Here is a 14459-nt window from a genome sequence, read left to right as displayed (position 1 = left end):
TTCCTGTTCATAAAATTGATAGAATTTCCATTCTGGTTGTATGTATTCAAAAACCTCAATTCTAGTCTCTTTCTGTCTCTTTTTTTCTCTCAATCTCCCTCTCTCTCATTCTTACTCACTCTGTGAGTCTTACTCTCATTCTTTCTCTAATTCTCCATCTCTTCTCTCACTCTCTCTCACTCCCTGATTCTTTATCTCTTTTGATCTCTAGGTCTCCCTCTTCACATTCTCTCTCACTCTATGATTCTTTCTCTCATTCACCCTCTCTCTCACCCTGTCACTCTCCCTTTATCTCTTTCTATTTCAGTTGCATTCTTTTTCTAATTCTCCCTCTCTCCTCTTATTCTCTCACACACTCTGATTCTTTCTGTATTTTTATCTCTGATTCTCCCTCTCTCATATTATCTCTCACTCTATGATTCTCTCTCTCATTTTTCTCTCATTCACCCTCTACTCTCCCTTTCTCTCATTCCATTTCAGTGGCATTCTTTCTCTAATTCTCCCTCTCTTCTCTCATTGTCTCTCACTCGGTGGTTCTTTCTATCTTTTTATCTTTGATTCTACCTCTCGCACATTCTCTCTCACTCTATGATTCTTTCTCTCATTTTTCTCTCATTCACCCTCTCTCTCACTCTGTCATTCTCCCTTTCTCTCATTCGATTCAGTTGCATTCTTTCTCTAATTCTCCCTCTCTTCTCTTATTCTCTCTCACTCCCTGGTTCTTTCTATCTCTTTATATCTGATTCTTCCTCTCTTACATTCTCTCTCACCCTATGATTCTTTCATAAATTTTTCTCTCATTCACCCTCTCTCTCTCTCACTCTGTCACTCTCCCTTTCTCTCAATAAATTTCAGAGCCTTTCTTTTTCTAATTCTCCCTCTCTTCTCTCACTCTCTGATTCTTTCTGTCTTTTTATCTCTGATTATCCCTTTATCACATGCTCTCTCACTCTATGATTCTTTCTCTCATTTTTCACTCATTCACCCTCTCTCTCATTGTGTCACTCTCATTTTCACTCATTCCATTTCAGTTGCATTCTTTCTCTAATTCTCCCTCTCTTCTCTCATTGTCTCTCACTTACTGGTTATTTCTATCTTTTTATCTTTGATTCTCCCTCTCTCACTCTATGATTCTTTCTCTCATTTTTCTCTCATTCACCCTCTCTCACTCTGTCACTCTCCCTTTATCTCATTCCATTTCAGTGGCATTCTTTCTCTAATTCTCCCTCTCTTCTCTCATTGTCTCTCACTCGGTGGTTCTTTCTATCTTTTTATCTTTGATTCTCCCTCTCTCACATTCTCTCTCACTCAATAATTCTTTCTCTCATTTTTCTCTCATTCACCCTCTCTCTCATGATGGAAATATATGTGGCTGGCAAGCCAATCACACATTCCACATCTCGTTCCATATTCATTAATAGAACATATTCATTATAGTGCACGTGGGATGCGTATAATGAAGTCCATAAATACATGATCGGACTTAGTGAATTATGATGAGATCGTAATACGGAGATCACTAGTCTTTAAGCATGTGTTCTAAACATTCCTATTCGAAGGATACGCGAGAAGGACATCAAAGTATCCAGATAGAATAGCACTATCTAGCCTCACTCATATGATGAGTATGGCCGGTCACATAGCCATTAGTGTGGCGACACTAGGGATAAATAGCGAGTGCTCTTTAGTGGAAAGAGTTCACTGAATAGATCCATACGAATCCCTGAATGGTATTATACCGAACTGTCAATCAAGTTGATTCACGTCACAGTTGTGTAAGTGGCCCTTAGACCTGAGACACCAAAGACGTCTTGTGGACGGACGGTTGTACTTTGGCTATGGCCAACGAGTCTCTGATCATGGGATTCTAAATGGTATTAGTTCGGGTACATCAAGAAGTTCATGAAGACGATTGAGTGGTCAAGATGGGATTGTCCACCCTCGGTATAAGAGGTGACAGCTCAAGGAAGATGATGCGATGAAGTCCTTGGCAAAGGCAGTGAAATATCGGAGAAGAGCTTTTCGATGATTTCCAAATGAATTAGTACTAACTCGGATGATCGATTAGGGTTTGACAGTTGACCATACCCTAAGTCGTCCAAGGAGCGTCAAATGGGTGAGGGATTATACATACACGGTAACCGATGATGAATAGGTTCCATGAGTGAGTCGATACACACTCCTTTGTATCTTCTAGGACACGCGGTGTAGCTTGGCAACCCACGTGTCTGAGTCTCAACCTATCGATTGGGTTAAATCGATCCGACATTAATTAATATATATATTGATATAGTTAATTAATTTGGAAGGCCAATAAAGGTTATTGGGCTGCTGGAGTCATTAACTAGACTGATACATGGGCCTAGAGGGTCACACGCAAATGGTCTTTTGGACGTTGGAAGATATACTTAAGTTTTGGGGGTTTTTATGAAAAATACCCACTGAGTATAAATAGGGAAAGACCCTGAACTAAATTCACCCAGGCCAGAATTGTTCAGGGGCCTTTCCCTTCTTCTCCACTCTCCCACACCCCCTCTCCATCCCTGATGTGATCGGGATCATGTAACGACGCTGACGGAGATAGAACGGGGCTTGTCTATGAGAAGGAGGAGATCCAATGTGCCGAGAATCGCCTGGATAGGTCTAGAGGCTGCACGCTTGAGCAGCTCGACTCGTCTCGCTCCGGGATCAAAGAAATCACGAATGAGATTCGTGCAAAGGTACATCGTTTTAATGTTTTCTTTGATGCCGTTCGATTCGCAAGAGACTTCCACTGCGCATCGTTTTGATTTGTTCATCCAGACCTAGGCCACTAGAACCCAACATCTCACTCTATCACTCTCCCTTTCTCTCATTCCATTTCAGTGGCATTCTTTCTCTAATTCTCCCTCTCTTCTCTCATTGTCTCTCACTCGGTGGTTCTTTCTATCTTTTTATCTTTGATTTTCCCTCTCTCACATTCTCTCTCACTCTATGATTCTTTCCCTTATTTTTCTCTCATTCACCCTCTCTCTCACTCTGTCACTCTCCCTTTCTCTCATTCCATTTCAATGACATTCTTTCTCCAATTCTCCCTCTCTTCTCTCATTCTCTTTCACTTTCTGATTCCTTGTTACTTTTTATCTCTGATTCTCCCTCTCTCACATTCTCTCTCACTCTATGATTCTTTCTCTCATTTTTCTCTCATTCACCCTCTCTCATATTGTCACTCTCTCATTCTCTCATTCCATTTCACTCGTATTCTTTTTCTAATTCTCCCTCTCTTCTCTCATTCTCTCACTCTCTGATTCTTTGTCTCTTTCTATCTCTGATTCTCCCTCTCTCACGATCTATTCTTTCTCTCATTTATCTCTCATTGACCCTCTCTCTCATTCTGTCACTCTCCCTTTCTCTCATTCCATTTCAGTTGCATCGTTTTGATTTGTTCATCCAGACCTAGGCCACTAGAACCCAACATCTCACTCTATCACTCTCCCTTTCTCTCATTCCATTTCAGTGGCATTCTTTCTCTAATTCTCCCTCTCTTCTCTCATTGTCTCTCACTCGGTGGTTCTTTCTATCTTTTTATCTTTGATTTTCCCTCTCTCACATTCTCTCTCACTCTATGATTCTTTCCCTTATTTTTCTCTCATTCACCCTCTCTCTCACTCTGTCAGTCTCCCTTTCTGTCATTCCATTTCAGTGGCATTGTTTCTCTAATTCTCCCTCTCTTCTCTCATTCTCTCTCACTCTCTGATTCTTTCCCTCTTTTTATCTTAATGTCTCCCTTTCTCTTACTGTGTCACTCTCCTTTCTCTCATTCAATTTCAGTGGCATTCTTTCTCTAATTCTTCCTCTGCTTTTATTCTCTCTTACTGTGTAATTCTTTCTGTCTTTTTATCTCTTATTCTCCCTCTCTCGCATTCTCTCTCACTGTATGATTCCTTCTTTTTTTTATCTCATTCACCCTCCCTCTCACTCTGTGACTCTCCCTTTCTCATTCCATTTGAGAGGCATTATTTATCTAATTGTCCCTCTCTTCTCTCATTCTCTCTCACTCTGTGAAGCGTTCTGTCTCTTTATCTCTAATTCTTCCTTTACCTTGTTCTCTCTCACTCTATGATTCTTTCTCTCATCTTTCTCTCATTCACCCTCTCTCTCACTCCGTCACTCTCCCTTTATCTCATTCCATTTCAGTTGCATTCTTTCTCTAATTCTCCCTCTCTTCTCTCATTCTCTCTCACTTTGTGATTCTTTGTGTCTTTTTCTCCTGATTCTCCCTCTTTTACATTCTCTCTGAATTTATCATTCTTTCTCTCATTTTTCTCTCATTCACCCTCTCTCACACTCTTTAACTCTCCCTTTCACTCATTAAATTTCAGTGGCATTCTTTCTTTAATTCCCCCTCTCTTCTCTCATTCTTTCGGTCTTTTTATCACTGATTCTCCCTGTCACACATTCTCTCTGATTCTATGATTCTTTCTCTCATTTTTCTCTTATTCACCTTCTCTCTCACTGTGTTACTCTTTCTTTCTCTCATTCCATTTCAGTGGCATTCTTTCTCTAATTCTCCCTCTCTTCTCTCATTCTCTCCCACTCTTTGATTCTTTATGTCTTTTTATCTCTCATTCTCCCTCTCTCACATTCTCTCTGAATTTATAATTATTTTTCTCATTTTTCTCTCATTCACCCTCTCTCTCACTCTGTCACTCTCCCTTTCTCTCATTCCATTTCAGTTGCATTCTTTCTCTAATTCTTTCTCTCTTCTGTCATTCTCTCTCACTCTGTGATTTTTTCTGTCTTTACATCTCTGATTTGGCCTCTCTCACATTCTCTCTGAATTTATAATTCTTTTTTCCCATTTTTCTCTCGTTCACTCTCTCTCTCACTTTGTCACTCTCCCTTTCCTCATTCCATTTCAGCTGCATTTTTACTCTAATTCTCCCTCTCTTCTCTCATTCTCTCTCACTCTGTGATTCCTTGTGACTTTTTATCCGTGACGCTCCCTTTCTCACATTCTCTCTCACTCTATGGTTCTTTCCCTTATTCACCCTCTCTCACTATGTGACTCTCATTTTCTCTCATTCCATTTCAGTTGCATTCTTTCTCTAATTCTCCCTCTGTTCTCTCATTGTCTCTCTGTCTCTGGTTGTTTCTATCTTTTTAACTTCTATTCTCCCTCTCTCATATTGTCTCTGACTCTATGATTCTTTCTCTAATTTTTCTCTCATTGACCCTCTCTCTCAACTGTTACACTGCCTTTCTCTCATTCTATTTCAGCGGCATTCTTTCTTTAATTCTCACCCTCTTCTCTCATTCTCTCTCACTGTGAAATTTTTTCTATCTTTCTATCTCTAATTCTACCTCCCTTACATTCACTCTCATTCTAGGAATCTTTCTCTCATTTTTATCTTATTCACCTTCTATCTCACTGTGTCACTCTCTATTTCTCTCATTCCATTTGAGTGGCATTTGTTCTCTAATTCTCCCTCTCTTCTCTTATTCTCTCACTCTCTGATTCTTTCTCTCTTTCTATCTCTTATTCTCCCTCTCGCATTTTCTCTCTCACTCTATGATTCTTTCATTCATTTTTATCTCATTCACCCTCTCTCTCACTCTATGACTCTCTCTTTCTCATTCCATTTCAGTGGCATTCTTTCTCTAATTCTCCCTCTCTTCTCTCATTCTCTCTCACTCTCTGATTCTTTCTGTCTTTTTATCTCTGATTCCCCCTCTCTCACATTCTCTCTGAATTGATAATTCTTTCTCTTATTTTTTTCTCCTTCACCCTCTCTCTCACTCTATCACTCTCCGTTTCTCACATTCCATTTCAGTTGCATTCCTTTTCTAATTCTCCCTCTCTTATCTCAGTCTCTCTCAGTGTCTGATTCTTTCTCTCTTTTTATTTTATGTCTCCCCCTCTCACATTCTCTCTCACTCTATGATTCTTTCTTTCATTTTTATCTCATTCACCCTCTCTCTCACTCTGTGACTCTCCCTTTCTCATTCCATTTCAGTCACAGTGTTTCTCTAATTCTTCCTCTCTTTTCTCATTCTCCTTCACTCTCTGATTCTTTTTATCTTTTTATCTCTAATTATCCCTCCCTTGCATTTTCTCTCACTCTATGATTCTTTCTCTAATTTTTTCCTCATTCACCCTCTCTGTCACTCTATTGCACTCCCTTTCTCTCATTAAATTTCAGTGGCATTCTTTCTCTAATTCTTTCTCTCTTCTGTCATTCTCTCTCACTCTCTGATTATTTCTGTATTTTAATCTCTGATTCTCCGTCTCTCACATTATCTCTTACTCTATATTTCGTTCTATCATTTTTCTCTCATACACCCTCTCTCTCACTCTGTCACTCCCCCTTTCTCTCATTTCGTTTCAGTTGCATTCTTTCTATAACTCTCCCTATCTTCTCTCATTCTCTCTCACTCTCTGATTCCTTGTGACTTTTTATCGGTCATGCTACTTTTCTCAGATTCTCTCTCTCGCTCTATAATTCTTACTTTCATTTATCTCTTAGTCACCCTCTCTCTCACTATGTCACTCTCATTTTCTCTCCTTCCATTTTTGTTGCATTCTTTATATAAGTCTCCCTCTGTTCAATCATTGTCTCTCAGTCTCTGGTTCTTTCTATCTTTTTATCTCTGATTCTCCCTCTCTCACATTCTCTCTCACTCTATGTTTCTTTCTCTTATTTTTCTCTCATTCACCCTCTCTCTCACTTTGTCACTCTGCCTTTCTCTCATTCTATTTTAGCGACATTCTTTCTCTCATTCTCCCTCTCTTCTCTCATTCTCTCACTCTCTGATTATTTCTCTCTTTCTATCTCTGATTCTCCCTCTCGCACTTTCTCTCTCACTCAATCATTCTTTCTCTCATTTTTCTCTCATTCACCCTCTCTCTCGCTCTGTCACTCTCCCTTTCTCTCATTAAATTTCAGTGGTATTTTTTTTCTTATTGTCCCTCTCTTCTCTCATTCTCTCACTCTCTGATTCTTTCTCTCTTTTTATCTCTAATTCTCCCTCTCGCACTTTCTCTCTCACTCATTGATTCTTTCTCTCATTTTTCTCTCATTCACCCTCTCTCTCACTTGCCACTCTTCCTTTCTCTCATTCCATTTCAATTGCATTCTTCCTCTCTTCTCTCATTCTCTCTAATTCTCTAATTCCTTGTGACTTTTTATCGCTTATGCTTCGTCTCTTACATTCTCTCTCACTCTATGATTCTTTCTCTCATTTATCTGTCATTCACCCTCTTTCTCACTGTGTCACTCTCATTTTCTCTCATTCCATTTCAGTTGCATTCTTTCTCTATTTCTCCCTCTATTCTCTCATTGTCTCTCAGTCTCTAGTTCTTTCTATCTTTTTATCTCTGATTGTCTCTCTCTCACATTCTTTCTCACTCTATGATTTTTTCTCTTATTTTAATCTCATTCACCCTCTCTCTCACTCTGTGACTCTCCCTTTCTCATTCCAATTTAGTGGCACTTTTTCTCTAATTCTCCCTCTCATCTCTCATTCTCTCTCACTCTGTGATTCTTTTTGTCCTTTTATCTCTGATTCTCCCTCTCTCACATTCTCTCTGAATTTATAATTCTTTCTCTAATTTTTTGTCTCATTCACCCTCTCTCTCACTCTATCACTCTCCCTTTCTCTCATGCCGTTTCAGTTGCATTCTTTCTCTAACTCTCCCTATATTCTCTTATTCTGTCTCACTTTGTGATTCTTTGTCTTTCTGTCTCTAATTCTCCCTCTCTCACATTCTCTGTTAATTTATGACTCTTTGTCTCATTTTTCTCTCATTCACCCTCTCTCTCACTCTGTCACTCTTCCTTCTCTCATTCCATTTCAGTTGCATTCTTTCTCTAATTCTCCGTGTCTTCTCTTAGTCTCTCTCACTCTCTTGTTCTTTCTAACTTTTTATTATCTCTGATTCTCCCTCTCTCACATTCTCTCTCACTCAATGATGCTTTCTCTCGTTTATCTGTCATTCACCCGCTCTCTCATTGTGTCACTATGATTTTCTCTCATTCCATTCCTGTTGCATTCTTTCTCTAATTCTTCCTCTCTTCTCTCATTCTCTCTCACTCTCTAATTCTTTCTCTCTTTTTATCTGTGATTCTCCATCTCTCAAGTTCTATCTTACTCTATGATTCTTTCTCTCATTTTTCTCTCATTCACCCTCTCTCGCACTGTGTCAGTCTCCCTTTCTCTCATTCCATTTCAGTGGCATTTTTTCTCTAATTCTCTATCTTTCTTCTATCATTCTTGACTAGATGTGCTATGTAGGAAACCAAAAATCACTTAAGAATGTTTTTCTTAATTTTCGTGCATTTATTAAGCAAAAATATTCCGTCGGTTAGCCACGTGCATTAAATGCACGCGGCAACCGACACACATGCATTTATAATTATTATTAGTCATTAGTGCGTACATTTAATGTATGCGCTAACCGACACACGTGATTTCGTGTGCATATAGCGTCGATTTGCCGCGTGCATTAAATGCACGTGGGAATCGATGATATGAAGTCAAAAATTGTGGCTTGATTGTCATTTTCTTTTCTTTTTAGAAAAAATAAAGAGAAGGGGGCGACGTGGCATCATCCTAGCCATTCAAAAAGAGCGATCATTCTCCAACGATTGCGGGCGGCACACGCGAATAATCACGTGTCAGAACATGATCCGAGAAGGCGAAAAAGCAGAAAAATAATGTCGACCAATAAAAAAATACTATTTTTTAAATATTTTGAAGAGAGATAAAATATCCAACGGTGGAGATTAAGCGCCCGTAAAACCTTGATATCTTGAGATCTAGATGTCCGATTGGGCTAAAATTTTGAGCGCATGTTTGCCTTTTTCTCCTCTACATTCCCTACGGTTGGATATTTAAATAGAGGTCTGGAAAAGGGGAAAATTCACTTTTTCAAGCTCTCTCCAAGGATTTGGCCAGGAAGGACACAAGAGTTGCTTTGGAAGTCGACAGTTCTTGGTTCTGCACTCCAATTTGTAAGTTTCTGATTTGTATTTCAATCTTCTTCTTGAACAATTCTAAATTGCCAAGGCATGGGTGAAATGTGCATGCCCTAAAAGTTGTTTTGAATGAAATTAGCACTGCATTTTGATTCTGATTCAAGATATGGTTTTTAATCTTTAATCCTACATCAATTTTGAACATTTCTACATTATTAGATTTTTAATTTATGTTCGGATTTCATCAGTTTCCCAAATTCTTCACTTTCTCTCTCTAGGTTATTTTTTATGGTTTCTGTCTCTAGATTTCAATTTTTATTGTTTTTAAATTTAATTAAATATATAAAAAACCTAAAAATAAAATTTGATTTGAATATTCATCCATCTTGAAGTCCAATTTAAAAATCCCTTTCTTGATTATTTAATTCCCAATTTTAATTCATAAAAAGTGTCTTAAAATTTTATGATAATTGGGAAATTAATAATCCGAATTAATCTGATCTGATAATTGAATGAATTATATCTTGAGCTTTTTGACCGAAATATTTAAAATCAAAATTAAGTTTTTACTTGATTTTGATTAATTAAAAACATTATTAAACATAATTAAGGTTTATTAATTGCAAAATTAATTCATCTTTGAATTAATTTATTAAAATTGGATAAAATTCTTACTTATTGCCTCCCTGTGGTTCGACCCCTTGCTTGCTTTATATTCTATATTTAGTGATTAAGGGTATTTATAAATTTTATTGTATAAGTTTGAACGTCAAATCAACGACATATTTACACGTAAATTTAGGCTTATCACATCTCGTGCCGTACAGAGTCACCCTCGTTCAAACTGTTTAGTCATTATTGAACACAATGGTGATGGATACTATGCATGCTTACTACGCCATGAGAAGACTCTGCACAATAAGAGGAAAGTGATAAAGTGGTAGGCCGATAAGAGCACCAACGAATTTTGGAGACTTTTCAAAGCTTGTCATCATGCTCATCATGCGGAGGTCAAGGCCGTGGTGTTGGAAGACCTGATCAGTCACATATATCAGAGAAAATGCAAAGCAAACAATAGGGAGAGCAAAGCCGACAAGGGCCGATTAGAGGGCATATGCCAGATGAGACGAAGAATATCATAGCATGGTTTATATGTATGATTGATTCACCATGGAGCAGTGTTCAGAATGTCGCATTCAAGGATCTGTGGCGCTACGCGACACAGCTCCACTTGGATCCCCCCAATGCGAAGGTCATGAAGTAGTGGACCATCCAAATACATGGACGCATGAAACAAGATGTGAAGTTATGGGAGAACGTGGATCGAATGTCCCTCATTGTAGATGCGTGGACTGTGGAGAATGGTAATGGACCTCTAGGCATCACCGCTCATTGGTGGACGATAAATGGGTGTACCGAGAGATCGTCGATAAGCACGATAGGGACAACATGGCGTCCATCGTTCTGCAGGTCCTAGAAGAATTCTGTCTACAGCCAAAGGTCATCATTCAGCATCTAACTTATCTTACTAATTAAACATGTGATTTTACACGTGACTGATATTTATGCAGGTTTATGCTATGACTACTAACAATGCCTCAACAAATAAAAGGATATTGTCATTGATGGCAATATCCTTTTATTTATTGATAAAGAGCATCAGGCCGACGTTTAGCGCCAGAAGGCATGTCCCATGCGTTGCACACATTCTGAACATTGGCGTGCAAGCGGCAATAAAAAGCTTTGGCATTCCTTCGGCCCATGTTTTAGAGCCTGAAGAAGGCAACGTGACCAAGACAGCAGACCAGTATGATAGCGACGAGGACAACGATCTTGGAGATATATTCTTAGCATCTGACAATAATGACAGAGCATGCCAACTGTTATGTTTGGGTGATGCAGTTGCGAAGGTGCAGACACTGGTGCGCAGTATTCTGATCTCTACGCAACATAGAGAGGAGTATGCAAAGGCATGTGAAGATGACCCCGAAGTCAAGGACTCTAACATGGTCGTCTTGGACTGTTCGACCCGATGGAACAGCACTTACGCTATATTATCCGTCGCCACGATGAAACGTGATATCGAAATTGGTGAAAGGCGACAAAGATGTCGAGGGACGAGTGGGAGTTGGTGAAAGAATTTTATCGCATCCTTGGACGGTTCGCTGTATCCACCAATCATGTTTACAAGATAGTGACACCAGCTATATGTGATGTATTACTTCTCATAGACGGCCTCAAAGAACACATGGAGAAAGTGGTCCAGCAAATCGAAGAGGGAACTTTCTTCACATGCGTATGACGAATGCATGAAGGAGATCGTTCCAACATGGCGCAAGTGTGTAAGGTGATGCAATGCAAGCTAGCACAGTATGAAGAAATCTTGTGGCCAAATGAGGCGATCACCGGCGTGGCATTGATGGATCCATTTCACAAAGGGTCAGTGCTCCGTTAGGGCGTTAGAGAAGCATCCATCGCATATGTACCGTCCTTGTTACCATGTGACTCGTCGAGGCATGGAACTAGGGAATGGCACGTCCGGGACGTGAAGCCCCGGATGTGACGGGACGGTGACGAATCATGACAGACGGTGATGTGACAAACTGGTCGTCACGTCACCTTCACGTCACCCATCCAAGGATTTTCAGGAAAATCGTCACCGAACCGTCACTCGTCCGCAGACCCTCGTCACCGTCACGGTGACGGAATTTTTTTTCATTTTTATAGGTTATGTATTTTTATTCTTATGGACCATTTGTTATTGTTATGTGACATAACGGCACGTCCGAGAGAGAGAGAGAGAGAGAGAGAGAGAGAGAGAGAGAGAGAGAGAGAGAGAGAGAGAGATCGGAAGAGAGAGTGCGAGAGAGAGATCGGGAGAGAGAGTGCGAGAGAGAGAGAGAGATCGGGAGAGAGAGTGCGAGAGAGAGAGAGATCAGGAGAGAGTGCAATAGAGAGAGAGATCTGGAGAGAGAGTGCGAGAGAGAGAGATCGGGAGAGAGTGTGAGAGAGAGATCGGGAGAGAGAGTGCGAGAGAGAGAGATCGGCAGAGAGCGTGAGAGAGAGAGATTGGGAGAGAGTGCGAGAGAGAGAGATTGGCAGAGAGTGCAAGAGAGAGAGAGAGATCGGGAGAGAGAGTGCGAGAGAGAGAGATCGGCAGAGAGTGTGAGAGAGAGAGATCGGAAGAGAGAGTGCGAGAGAGAGAGAGATCGGGAGAGAGTGAGAGAGAGAGAGAGAGTGCGAGAGAGAGAGAGAGATCGCGAGCGAGAGAGAGAGAGCGATAGAGAGAACGAAAGAGAGAGAACGAGAGAGAAAGAGAGAGCGAGAGAGGGAGAGAACGAAAGAGAGAGAGCGAGAGAGAAAGAGAGAGAGAGAGAGGGAGAGAACGAAAGAGAGAGAGCGAGAGAGAAAGAGAGAGCGAGAGAGGGAGAGAACGAGACTACGAGAGCAAGAGAGAGAGAGAGAACGAGAGAGAGAGAGAGAGACTTATTTAAAATTCCGTCACGGACGTCATCCGTGACGGATTAATCGTCACCATCATGGGCTGCCCGTCACCGTCACCGTCACCGTCACCGTCACGGGTTATCCGTCACCGTCACCGTCACCATCACGGGCCCTCTGATTCGTCACTGTCACGTCATCCGTCACGTGACCGTCACGGTGACGCGTGACGTGACGGATGACGATTGCCGATCCCTACGTGGAACGAGTGGGCACGCTGAATATGGGCACTAAAAAGGTAAAGAGTTGGAGTCTTGGCTACAGAACACTATGCAAAAAGTCCAACCGGCAACTAACTCAACGAGGTCGACGTGGGACGAGTTCAACCAATACCTAATAGAGGTCGTGCCTAATGAGGGAGCGTTCAACCCACTATCTAGGTGGGCCAGCATAGGGGTGAAATTCTTCCCCTTACTTACTTCCATTACGAGGGAGCTGGTGTCTGTATGTGCAACAAGCACTCCTGCTGAGCGCCTGTTCTCAGTGGGCAACACTATTGTCACGTACAAGAGATCACGTTTGTCACCGATAAGCATCGAAACACTCATCACTATGAAGTGTTGGCTGCGTGCGAACAACAAACGATGGTACACTGATGTGGAGCTGGATTCGGATGACAAGGATGGACAAGATGGGGTAGTCACATGTGCTCGAGGTACACATCACCTACATTGACTTCATTTTATGCATATTTTATGTAATCATTGTTTTTCATTTGTTATCTTTTGCAATGCATGTGATGACCAAGTAAGCACAAACCTTTGTCAGAGTCATGGGGAAATTCTCAGGCGAAGGCCGTATTTTGACCGTTACATATTAAAGAAGGCATCTTTTGTTAAAAACATTGCAACAATTTCATATATATTTCTTGAATTTTGCTAAAAATTTACACAACCAAATAAGTAAATTACATATTTCAAATTTGCAGTTAATTCAACAATACAAATATTAGGTATATAAACCATGTTAAAGAGCCAAATAGTGGGGATAATTTTGTAACAAAATTTGCAAGATTTTCATAAAAAATTGTTCAACTTTCCAAGATTAAAAATTTACACTGAACCCAATTAGTAAATTACATATTTAAACTTTGCACTTAATTCAATAATATAAATATTAGGTATATAAACCATGTAAAAGCACCAAAAAGTGGGGGATAATTTTGTTAAAAAATTTGAAACATTTTCTTAATTTTTTTTTAATTTTAAAATATTAAAAATTTACACTTACCCAATACATATTTCAAATTTGAACATAATTCACTAATATAAATATTACGTATATAAACCAATAAACCATGTTAAAGCACAAAATAGTGGGGGATAATTTTGTTAAAAATTTTGAAACATTTTCCTAATTTTTTTTTGAATTTTACAACATTAAAAATTTACACTTACCCAATTAGTAATGTACATATTTCAAATTTGCACATAATTCACTAATATAAATATTAGGTATATAAACCATGTTAAAGCATCAAATAGTGGGGGATAATTTTGTTAAAAATTTTGAAAAATTTTCCTAAAAATTTCTTGAATTTTTCAACATTATAAATTTACACTTACCCAATTAGTAATATACATATTTCAAATTTGCGCATAATTCATTAAGTATATAAACCAATAAACCATGTTAAAGAACCAAATAAGCTTCTAGTTTCTTTTCAAATTTTGAGATAAATATTTTACATATTCCTTAGTCGATTTGTCCCCATAAAAACTATAGGTTATATGTTGCTCGAGTAAGGATCAAAACAGTTCTCTACGTGGGCTTAATGTATGAACTTTTATTTTCGTAAAATTCCCTTATACAAATTTCGACAATATAAAGTCATAGGGGCATTTCTCTAATTATTGCCATAAGTAGCATTCGTTGGCGCACGCAAGTCATAAGAAGGATTTACATTAAAGACGGCTGGAGCAACTTTAAATCTTAAAATATTTTTAAAATCTACCATATGGGATTGCGACGGATTTGGGTAAAAATATCCGGAAATCGGTT

The sequence above is a fragment of the Wolffia australiana genome, chromosome 20 (assembly GCF_029677425.1).
Source record: "Wolffia australiana isolate 7733 chromosome 20, ASM2967742v1".
Taxonomy (NCBI): domain Eukaryota; kingdom Viridiplantae; phylum Streptophyta; class Magnoliopsida; order Alismatales; family Araceae; genus Wolffia; species Wolffia australiana.
This window is presented reverse-complemented; position numbering follows the sequence as displayed.